Below are 12,598 nucleotides of genomic sequence, written 5' to 3' on the forward strand. Positions count from 1 at the left end.
CTGGCAGACATTTCAATGCCAGACCATCTTTTCTGCTGACTTCAGGAGACTTAAAGAAACTTTTCATCCAAAATTATTAATTTCAAATAGGCACTTGGCATAGTATTTTTCCTCTGAGACTGACATTACATTATTTTACTCACTCTGGTACTTTCTATCCATGTCCTCATTGAAGCCCTGTCTGTGAAATACCTACTGCGCTTTGTTACATGTTGGTGAAGACTGGTGTTTTCCTCTGTAAACAAATGCAAGTACCTACATAACTCTTAGTGTGTCTCTCCTTGACTTCATTAGGACATACAGCCTCTGCTAAGCAGAACTTTAATTGCACACCTTCGTCCTTTGCTCTAGGATGGACTTGAAGCAATGTGTTGAAGGAGCTTCAAGCATCTATCAATGAGTGCAGTGTAAGCTCTTAAATTGGGCTCTGCTGGGCAGCAGAGGAAGAAAGGTTGGGCAGAAACCTAGCATAACTGGGTGTTTTCTACTCAGGAGAAGGTGCACTTGCTGTAGGCAATGCCTGTCCTCATGAATAAGAGTACATACAGTTTTGGAGCTTGTGGCACCTGGTAAAACTTACTTAGCAGATGGAGAATCCAGCACAGAGGTGGAGGGAGACCCTGAGTACCACCTGTATCCACTGATCCCTGAGAAAAACATATCCAAAGGATTGCACGACAGCAAATCTCCTCGTTAAAGAACAGATGAAGACATAGCTCTTCTGAAGTCTCTAGTTATGCATAATCCCTTTACATATGCCAGTATTTCTGCTGTTGTATTCATTTAGAAATAATGAAAGGTGTCAGAGGTTGCCTGGAGTTAGGTGGCAAGTACCATCTGACCACAGCTGTAAACTAAGACAGGTCATGTGTCAGATTAAAATAAATCATCATTTGTAATAGTGTCCCTAAACCCCCATTTCACATTTTCCTTTCCGTGTCCCAGACAGAGCCAGTGCAGGAGGGGAGGAGTCATGGGCAGTATTGCCCTGCCCAGCCATCACCTTGGGGACTCCGTCTCAGTCACTGTTATTCCTTCCATCACTCTCACAAATGTGCTAATTGCTTTGCACACCCAAGGACTGCTCTTTTAATCAACTGCAGTTTCATCAGCTGTGTGCTTGACCAGCTGGAAATGCTGGAATCCTCTTGCATTTGCCACAGTGCAATGGGAGAACGGAGTGAGCCACAAATCAAGCAGCAAAACACGTGAGCACTGAATGCGCCGCTATGCACAGCCATCTTTTGCCAAGTGGATGAAACACGAGCACTCTGCTCCCAGTCTGACGTCCCTGATCATTACAGTCAGGATAAAATATGAACTTGAAACATTTGCACAACAGCCGTGAGGCTGTAATGAGATTTCTATCCTGTGGTCTCTTGGATATTTTAGGCTGTCAAGTCCGACAGCTTGCAGCATATGGTTTTGATTTATATTTTACAGTATCAGACTTAGGGCATATAGCAGGAAGGATGCATGTAGAATGAATACAGGTGGACCACTGGAAAGAAAATCTTGAGTGTCTCAAACCTTAGCTTTTTTTTTTTTTCCCCCCTTTCTGTACTCCATTTAAAAGCACGTGTGTAGCATCATACCTAATTTCTGCCTCTGCAAAGATTACAGTTACTAGTTAACTGTCACCCTGATCTTCTTGTGTTCTTAAAACAACCCACAGGAAAAATATTGGAATTAAGCATAATGAAACCTTAATTCTGGGATGGTTATTTCAGATGTGTGTGCCAGAAATAAGTTTCTCTGTGAATAAAATCCAAGTACTAACATTTGCAGGGGAGTTAGACTAGATGACCTTTAAATATTTGTTCCAACTCAAAAGATTCTATGATTCTGTGCCCGTGTGCACCTGGAATAATAGAAAAGAACAGGAATATTGTAGCCATCACTTCATGCAACTGCACAGATTTAAAAAGCAGAACTCTGCAGCAAACTACCCAACCTAACAAATGTGAAACAAAAAAGGGGAAGTTGGAGCTACCTCCAACCCTTTTAGCTAGTTAGCTTCTGACATCTCCAGGAGCACAGGCTGGTTCTAAGCTGGAGCGCAAATCAAATAGCACAGCATCGGCATGATATACATCCCTTACAGTACTTCTGCTTAGGGAGTTTCAGTGTTGTTTCAAGCCAAATGCATGGCTTGTTAGTCAGAGGTCTTAGAAAGCAGTCGCTAACAACTGTTGTGATAAGTCCTGAGATCTTCCTTGGATTGTCTTTCCTCCTTTTGTAAGTTACCACTGGGGAAGGAGAAGAGGGCAGCATGTACAGCTCCTGTAGTTAATTCCTGGAGCTCTTCAAGGTGCTGTAGTGTAGTCAAAGTGCACACACTTTGGTGTGATGCTAGCAGCCTTTGCAGGAGTGCTATAAGGAGGAGGCTGGTGGGCCAGGGCTGGCGCTGATTTTAGTATGGCTACTATCATTTTAGTCTTTTTTATTTGCAAGCAGTAGATGCCTGTATTCCTCTCAGTGGCTCTGCAAAAAGCTGCAGAGCCCAGCACTGAGGATCTGCAGGAGTCCTATCAGTAACCAGAGAGGAAGATTAGCTCCTTCTTTATTTATGAAAGGGCTTTGAAAATGTACATATTTGACACCACTGAGAAGTGGAAGCCATGGTAGGGATGCAATGAGAGTAGTATGAGTCAAGATGAGAACTTCTAGTTGTCCAGGATTTTAAAGCAAGCTGAATTTGGTATGCATATGAGCTGAGTGAAAGGCGGTACAGAAAGGCAGTACGGTTTAGACACAGCCGGCATCTGGGGATGCGAAGAAAGGGAGCAGCAAGTCAAAAGATGACAGATAAACTATAAGCACATGGGGTGAGCTGAATGACATCTGCATCCATGGTAAACAAGGGAGCAAGTACCAGGCGTGACTTCAGGAGAATCAATATCACGCTTTGCTGAGGAACATATTTATTCAGAAATGATTAAATGAGAATATAGAGTGGTTGCACCCTGCAGACTAGCTCGTTCTTCATAGAAACCTCTTGCATACATTAAAACATCCTCCTTTCAGCCTTGTTCTTCTCCTTACTGTCTGTAACTGACCTAGTATTTCTCTGGGCCACTAACCCAAAGAGAATATGACTAAAAAGGATCACTGAGGACATTCTGAAGGACATCTGGGCTTTGCACTACTTCTGCTCTAAGAAAGCACCCAGTGAGCTACACCAGCAGGTCACAGAGAATGAGCCTTAGTAAAGATGGTGGCAGCAGATTTAATTCAGAGGACACTGATGCCTGTGGAGTGGACAGGTTGAGTGCCTCTGGTTTGTTGCCTGTTCTCTTGCTTATTCTGGGTGTCTTGTATCCACTATGAAGTGCCCACCAGTGGTTATTTCATAACTTGGTTGCATTTTCTACTGTGTGGCTGTAAAACTTTTTAGGATATATATTTTCAGCATTATTGCTCCACATGAGGATCTGGAGACTCCAATGCCTGTTTTTATTCTGGGAATGACTTCTCTGGCATTAGTGAACAAAACTGCAAGGCTTAGGGCAAGCTGTAAAGCAAAGAAATGAGGCTGTTCTTGGAAATGCTTTGTTTGACATGCTGTTGATGGACAACCTCCGAGGAGGCCACAAAAGTTGTTCCTTTTGATTTAAATGTTTAGGATGCTTAAAAACCTAAGTTGTTTCTACTGAGAGGTGCTGGACAGAAAACATCCCTTTGTTTATCAGAAGGTGCTAAATATAAATCTCAGGTGACACCAAGAGCTCCATCTTGGCTGATAGAACTGCTGTCTCACTGGGTCCATTCCTGGTGGCCATTACACAAACAGGGACACAATCCACTTTCTGTTGATCCATGTGATGTTCCTGCTGATGGATGCTTGTGGCTGAGAGAGAGGGCTTTGCCACCAAGCCATGTGGGAAATGGCCAGCCTGAGGGCTACACCAGCTCACCACAGCTCCTGCTCCTGCAGAGCCAGCCTTCCCCTGCTTGTCGAAGCCCACAACGAATTTCAAGTAATTTGAGTTGATGAGCTAACCATTCCTCATGGAGGGCTAACTCCAGTTCCCTTGGGCTAAGAGCACACATGTGGATAGCAAACCATGAACCACGTGGAGCACTGATTTGCTGACATGCCTGGAAGCCTCTGCATTTCACTGGCTCAGATTGCCTTGAGCCTAGTGTGCGTCTTGACTCCAGACCAGATCCTGCTCTCCTGATTCTTGGGAATCATCAGCATGAAACACCATGAATCTGGTCACATCCCCTCCTAAATTTTTCACTGCCACCCAGATTTGGATAAATATTGTTATTGAGATTCCTTCCCTGCTCATTCTGCAGGGCACTTTTGGGAAAAGTTCTGCTTGTGCAGACCAGCTTCTAGCAGAATCTAACTTCTTCCAGCCCCCTATCACCAAACAATTGCTCTTTGGCTTAAAGAGGTTCTACCAGCCAAATGAGCCTTAGTTATCTCTGAACATGACACTGAGAAGAGTAACAGAGAGGACAGCTCTGGTCTGAGATTAACCTAGGCCTGCCTAGCAGCCAGGACATCAGTAACAGCTGTGTGAAGTCAGCTACTAATCCCTATGGATGACACAGTGAGGTTCACAAAAAAAAAAAAAAAAAAAAAAAGGAAAAGCTTCAGGCGAGTTTTATTTCCTTATTTCCTCCAGTTCAACCTTTTTTTTTCCTCCTGTAAAGCACTACTGAATACAACACAATGAATACCTGCTTCTTATCAGGAAGCAGTCATGGGGTGATGCAGTTTGATATAGTGTTTTGAGATGAGGGCTGGGAGTTGCCTTCAAATAGTTACTATTACTCCTTTAATGAAATATATAGCTTGACTCCCTCTTTAAATAGCAGAACTATCTTATATTATCAATCATTAAAGCTTGCAAGCCTTTCTCAGACCCATAGATGGCACATTCTAACTATTTGTGCTCTGTAAAGCCCGCACTGGGATGGAGAACAGAACAACCTAAAAGGCAAATTAAAACTGAAACGATTTTTTCCATTGGCAAAGAATACCAGGAGGGCTTATTTTCTCCAAGGTCAGAGGAGAGCAGTGAGGAGTACAGAAGAGACATGGCAGATGCCCACGGTGGAATCCCACCGCTACTGCTGAGAAAGGAGATGTGATGGCACAATGTGTTTATATTTTCTTGAAAACAAAAGCAGCCTGGAAAATGAAACAGAAAACATAATACAGATGAGAATTACCAAGAAGCACATTGCAGATGAATCCTGGAAGAAACACAAAATACTCTTCCATGGTAGCTGTATAGTGCTGCAATTGTACACATGATGGTTCAGCTTTTGAAGGCTGATCCACTGTTATGCAGGTGAGTGGCCTCCCCAAACAAGAAAGGCAATAGACAGGAAGGGGTTAAGTCTGTTTCATGAAAGAAGTAGCAGTCAGGAGGCCTGGATAGGAGAGACAAAGCCCTCTGTGCATTTTGTCTTCCTATGCCAAAGTCCAATCCGAGATGTTACAAAAAACTAAGCTTGTATTTTCCTCTCCTGCTTCTTCCAGTTATTTGCTGATGTCATCACCTTCCACTCTTGTCTTCTGAGCACAGCAAAATAACATTGCATGCAAGATCTGGCCCTTGGTCAATAGAAACTATTCAGAACTGCATAAACCAGCAGGGAAAGTCAGAATCCAAGGTAAGGGAACTGGGAACAAGTAGCAAAGTCCTTTAAGACTTTAAGGATGAGAAAGCTAGTTTGCATGAAGATGACCTTATGCTCTCAGAACAGTTTACAAGCAGACCAAACTATGGATCTGCTGAAGCTTCAGTGCTGCATTCTGGTACTGAAAGGCTCATGGAAAAACACAAGGAACAAAATAAGCCAGCACATTGCAGCCTTCCACAGGGATAGCATATAAGGGAGTATGTTCACAGCTTTTCTGATTACTTATGTGCCAGATGCAGAAGCCAAAATCACTCTGAGCTCAGCAAAATCGATGCCCAAAGCTGTTATCTATTTTTCTGTGCCATAGAAAGAACTAGTGCTGGCTGGCATTTCTGGTGGGACAGTTTTCAGCTTTCCTAGGTAGACTTGTGTACATCTCCAGCATCACCTACAGCAGGATCCCATCCTTGGTGCCCAGACAAAGAGGCACAGAGGGCAGATGGTCAGAGGGCTGCCATCCAGGAGCAGATCAAGAGATTAATGTATTCAACATTTTAAATGTATTGTGTACTTGCTGCTTCATAGACCAATTAGCCAAGAGTCTGAGTAAGCCTTTGGCTCCATCCTTGAAGGAAAAACAGTAGAAATCAGCCTATACACTTCCAAGATGTTGTGTTAGAGGTGAACTCAACAGTATGCCATTTAGTAACCTGGTGGTATGCTGATGAGTCAACTTTTGTTGAGGATTATCACACTTTTTTGTGGATTTTGGCATCTTCTGCACTGTAAACAAAAGAAAAAATTGCTTTTTTCAGGCCAAAGTTTGCTGTCACAGGGTTAAAGGTACCTTTGTAATCTAAACTGCTATCCATCTGGAGATCTGCAGCAAAGCTCACCAAAAGCTAATAAAATAAACAGTGGATGAAGAGAATTTATATTGGAAATTATACCAATAACAGAATTAGTAAAGCAGGCCACAGGCAGGGGTGCTGAGAATTCACCAGAAATCATACTGATGATGCTCAAAGAACAAAGCCTTATACTTCTTTGTTTTTGTGTACAACAGTGAATTTTTCAGTGTCCTTGAAGCTTGCCAAGAATGGGAAGAAAGGAAAATTATGGAAAGAGCAGAGAATGTACTGAAAATACAGAATGACAAAGGGTAGAGAAATGCCTAATCAGCTTTGATGTGGAGCAGATGTACCCTCTATCCCTCAGGCACGATGCTGAGGCCTCTCAGAAAACAGTGAGGAGGGAAAACTCTCCTGTATCCTATTAGCTTTCACACAGAACCCTCTCAGGAATTAAGATGTGTAGCAAAAACATTTCAAACAGCCCCCTCCAAAACTTTTCCCCATCTGAGAAGAGGAGAAAAAAGCAGCCAGAGCTACAATTACGCTCTTGGGTACAGAGTATTACTTTTCCAAATTACTCCTGAACTCACACACTTCCTAAAGCACCCCATATTACCCTAAGTCTGGGGACTTTTGCTCTGCCTCTTAGAGATATTTAATGTTGTATGAAAGTGTCTAATTAACGTGACAAGCACATGAGAAAGTTACCTATTTTTGATACACCACAATGGCAGCAAATGCGAGACAAAGACATCGGCAGTGTCAATTAACAGTATTAGTTCATATATTTATTTCTAATAACAGAGATGATCCTTCCAAGCCATTAAGTCAGGGAAGCGTTCAAAAAGGGACAGGATGGTACAGATTGCATGGTACCAGCACCGGATCCAAACCCACACTAGAAAGCCTGTGATGACAGCATTGCCGTTAAATCTGTGCAGAAATGTAGGGTGCCATTCTGGATTTTTCAGAGAATAAACTGTGTACTATATGGTCATTTTCTACCATTTGTATGGTTGAAAGTTAGAAATATTCACAGTATTTTAAATGGAAATATTCTTCCATTTCTCTGGCCTGGTCTGTTTAATATGAAGAAAAGACGTTCTTCAGTATTAACCTCTTGCCTATCTGCATTTTTTTTTTTTTTATATTAATTCCTCCAATAAATTGATTAAATAAAGACAAAGAAACGTAAGAATGAGAGTAGTTACCAAGGACACAAACAGGTATCCAAAATGCTCCCTGAAGCACTTGGGGCTCAAGCATAATGTGCTGCTACCTCTCCAGTCCTGGTATTTCAAGGAATTGCTAAGGACCATCCCTTTCAGGCCACCCCTTGTGGCCAGTCTGGGCTCACATAAGAGAAAGATTGAAGAAGTACACAGACGACAGCAGGGAGTTGTGAGAAGGGCTACAACTGCGGAGCTCTGTTTGAGCTGAAATAAAGCCTGCTTTATGGCCGTAAGTCCAGCGTCTTATTTCAATCATGTTGGAGTATATGCAGCAAGGAGTCCTTCAGAGATGCCAGTGCCTGAATGAAATTGAAACGCAAAAATAAATAAATAAATAAAATTAGGTATAAAGAGCCCTGAAAGCAAGGTAATTGCATCCAGATGTTTTAAAATTGCTTTCAGAAAGGAGTAAACAAATCCTTCGTGAGCAAGACACGATAGCAGAGGCACAAAGAGTCAGAAACATTTATGGAGAACACTGGGAAAGGCACCTGCTCTTTCAGCAGAGGCATAAAAGCCAACAGCACCCAAAATCTACGTTTTGGATGGTGGCGTTCTGTAGACCTTCAGACTGGTAGCCAGTTAAGGAGAAAGGATTGACATACTAATGAACATGCCACGACAAGTGATGTTGGCCACAAGCTTTTCAGATCTTAATTAAATGTGATAAGATATAAAGAGCAGGCTTACTGAACCACCAGCATGGGGTCACTGCTTGTCACTCATCTTTATACGTAGTCTTAAACAAGAAGGTGAACTAGGAGCCATAGTTGCCTTTTAAAAGATTTAGCACTAGAAATATTTTGTCCTATTTAATTTTATTTCAAAATTTGAATTTTCTTGTTAGGTCAATCTAATTTTTTAAAACTAAAAAAAAAAAAAAAAACCCCAACAGCACTTTGAACTGTTATGGGACTTGCAATCTTGCCAAAATGCCATTTTGGTGGCATTTGCCTCCTTGCTCTTCTGCAGGCAATCATTTGAAAGACTCTAAGCCAGAAGCAAGGCCTTGGACCTTCTCCCACCTGCAGCTGGGACTAAAGCATCCATGTGCCCCCCATGATGCTGCAGGCTGTAAAGGCAAAGTCATCAGTAGTTCACAGCTGTGCACTTGGAGGAGGAGAGGTGAAAGCCAGACAGAATTGAGCAACAGTTCAATATGAGATGAAGTTTTTGCACAGTGAGACAAGCCATTATCAGCACAGAACCAAGTAGGAAAGCAATAAAGACCACAGTGATCTTATCAGATTGGGTTCAACTGCATTTCTAGTCACCTTGTTCAGCAAGCCCATTGACAGCTCAGTTAGAGCGAAAGGTGTCCGTGCAAACAAGAGAATATTGATAAAGTGAAGACATTTTCCTCCCGAAAGGTGGAAATCATTCTTTCCCTTTTGGATCATTTCCTGTGTGTCAGGTGCAGAGGTCCCTGTTAAATTTTTCATTGTGATTTGGATTTATTCTGACCTTCATATTCTCCTGCTCCACTGCCTGTATCTGTCCCAGTCCCTGTAGAAGGTATTGCATGTGAGGGCAGAAGGAATTGTCACAAGCACTGTTTGATCAGAACACTTTCCCAGTATAAACAACCTAAAAGATAGGCAGAAAGACCATGAGAAAACTTACAGGGAAAAAAAATAAAATAGATTCACTTTGCATAGGGACATTTCCTGTATTTGGGATTTGTCAGATTGGCACAGGCTCTGGTGCAAATACAGTTTCCGCAGCTAGTGCTATAAACTACTGCAACCACTTTCCTTTTAGAAGGTGTTTTTTTCCTGCTCTAGAACCGTGGTCTAATGATTTCTTAAGTACTTTATTGCACAGTGCATAAGTATTAAAGATTGTAGAAGTATATCATACGACAGGCACCTCAATTGAACAAGTGAAGATTAACAGCCAAGGAAAGGGAAATAGTCTGCAACAAAATTATTTTTTCTCAGCACTGCAATGAATACAAGTAATGCTAAGTAAGTGACGTCAGAGAACAAACTCTTCAAACAATAGCAGACAAATTCAAAGATGAACAGCACAACTTCCAGCTTTGTTCTTCAGTATTTTCATCAAACCTTGAGAGAGTTCTGCTAAAGTTGAGAAGCACCTTTCACAAGACAACAGAACACAATCACTTGCTATAATCAAGAAGTAGAATTGTTGCTCTCCAGATGGCAGCAAGCCAAGAACAGAAAAGAATACTCACAAATAGCATTGACCACAACTTTGCCATCTAATCAGTGCTTCAAGTGAGGATAGCCACTAACACTTCCTAAACTTTTCATGCTATATAGCTCAGAGCACCTGATGGCCTCCTGCTACTTTGAAGTTCATCAGCCTTTAATCATCATCAGCTGCATCTAGACTTTTTCTGATAGCAGCTCTCCTAACTCCCTGAGAGGTCTGTGTTGTTTAGCCAACCCAATTTGAATACGTTCCTTCTAGGGCATTAGAAACCCTGCTTTTGTAGAATAAGCTCTCATCTGTAACAGTTTTTTCAATCTACAGAGCAATTTCTGGTTCCTCAAGTCCTTTATGCCTGTGCATGGATCCTGTTATCCGTTCACAGTAGTTTGGCTTCATTCTGTTCTCCAGGTGCTTCTGTTTTACTGTACATTGTTTTACTGTCTCCTGGTAGCAACTGGGTTTTCTTACTGATATCAAGTGCTCTTTCTGGTGTTAAATGCCTTCATTTAGCATGCACAACATAAGAACATCAGAATAAAATAGCATAAAGACACAGGTTGAAGTTAGAATAGGGCATCTAAGACAATAAAAGGATAACCCAAGTCTAAGATACTAGGTAGCAAAGGCTGTGTTCAGTCAGCCAAGCAAAACTCTTCACATGCCATTGAAGCATAATTATATGTTTCATATGTATTTGTTACAGGAGGAACCTTATCTTTCAACTCTCCAGCACACACAAGTTGCAGTCAGGACCATCACAACCAAATCACAGTGGCAGAGGTAGCCTGATCTGGACTGCTATTTTGTCTTGGCTCTCTCAGACATGCAAGATGACCCAACTGCGCATGGGTAATCAGCCAAGCAAGTCTAGATTATTTCTGTCTTTAGTTCCCATAACTAGGTCTCTGAAAGGGGTTCTGGAAGTTCTTTCACCCAGCTGTCACCAGTTAATTACAGTTAAGAGTCTTAGTTAAACATTCACATCAACATTTTATTAACAACAACATTAGCATCTGGTTATTCATTGGTATGCTTCATTAAAACTGAACAAATAATTATTTCCAAGAGCATATTGCTATTATTTACATAGAAGATTACTAATGCTGCCAGCTAGAGCTCACATGGACCAGGGACAGGAGGTGTCTTGAAACCACACTGAGTCTGGGCAGAGTAACTAGGTTACACAGCAAGCCTACATTACCAGCAAATATGCATGCACTTCTGCTTAAGTGCCAAAGAAAACAGCTCAGGGAAAGCAAAGGCCTTGCATAACACATCTACATCATTTGCTAAAGTAATCTTTCCTCCTTTGCTGAGTGATCTTAGCTGTGTGAATGCTGTTCTTGATGTCTATCTGGTGGAGAAGCACCTAAACAGCTCCAAAGGCAAATCGTGGCTTTTAAGGGTCATTCTTGTGGCCCTGCCTTAAGAGTACTCAACTAACTGAACTAGCACATTTGGTTTGTGATACTGCAGCTAAGAGACATTTGCCTTAAGTATCTGTTTGCTGAGGTGAAGAGCACAACCAGATTAACAGTGCTTGCTTAGCCTAGTACGCATTCAGAGCTAATGAATGTGCAGTGACTTTATGCTCTACCCTGCTGAGGTCCATGTAAATGTGAGCACTTCAGTGTGAAGCTATGGGCAGTACTAATACCCTCTACTCAGGTTCTCATCTTATCAGCATGCCAGCTTCTTGCTGTCAACACTAGAAGTAGCCTTGGCATAGTAGCCAGAGAGCAGACCTCTGCACAGCTTAGCTCTCCTTTAGCTATAGCAGGGCACCTGCTACTGACCCAGCTGGGAAAGGCAACCACCAAAGAATTTGAGGGAGCCCAAGTTTCTCCATGCACCCTCATCTCTGCTTTTGTGCACCTAAAGTTACCAATAGCACAACAATTTCACAACACAAAGATATGTAGATCTCAGCTAACACCATGTATCAGCAAGAACACCTCAGCTTCTCTTAAGGGTGTAGAAAATATACATTCACAAATCTCTAAATTAATTAAAAGTAACAGAACAGAAACAAGTAATTAATTATTCCATAGCATTACCAAAATTTGGTATTTAAGATAAGATACTAGTATAATCAAATGCTATGCAAGACTAGCTGACATCATTTAAAAGCCTGGCTTAGGACCAGGGGAAAAGCAAGCACTGTAAACTGGAAAAACTGTAATTACCATTAACATCTGACACGCATTCCTCCGCTGAGCTTTCTGCTCAGTACCATTTATTTGAAGGGATAAAATATATTTTGTCAATTAAACTTCATCCCTCAGAGCTCTAACTCACCTCCTATGATACATCTCAGCCCGAGACACCTTTTAGGGACCATACTGAAGTACAGCAGCTTTGCTCTTTATGGTCTGCAGGAGGTGGGGCATTGTGGCTGCTCCTCCAGACCTCCTTCTGTGGGGATTTAACTTCACAGCTGTGTGCCATCAGTGATGATTCCCTACTGCTACCCTATTAGCAGCCAAAGGATATGCAAAGCTGGTGGTCAGTCTGTGGTCTTGGGAAACCTCTAAGCACAGGGAGGTCTCAGACAAAGTGACACATTTTGCATGTTGGCTTTTGTGTTTTTGCTGGTTATGTCTCTGATATTTTACACAGCACAGCTGTATCTGAGCAAATCAGATTTCAGGCAAATGCCACGAGTTGAGAAATGGGAAGTAGAAGAAGCATATGCCATCTGAACCTCGTGGGCAGTGGTGTGATACA

General features: G+C 42.0%; 1 long non-coding RNA gene across 1 annotated transcript; it reads right to left on the minus strand.

The window, feature by feature from the left end:
• Positions 1-6,895: 6,895 nt before the first annotated feature.
• On the minus strand, positions 6,896-12,257 carry LOC116226532 (uncharacterized). The gene is made up of 3 exons (XR_004166344.2): positions 12,170-12,257; positions 9,158-9,280; positions 6,896-7,992 (listed from the first exon to the last, which is right to left on the minus strand). It is a non-coding gene; the product is annotated as an uncharacterized LOC116226532 (long non-coding RNA).
• Positions 12,258-12,598: the final 341 nt, after the last annotated feature.

Source organism: Phasianus colchicus, chromosome 3 (genome assembly GCF_987193195.1).
Source record: "Phasianus colchicus chromosome 3, bPhaCol1.hap1.1, whole genome shotgun sequence".
Classification (NCBI taxonomy): Eukaryota; Metazoa; Chordata; class Aves; order Galliformes; family Phasianidae; genus Phasianus; species Phasianus colchicus.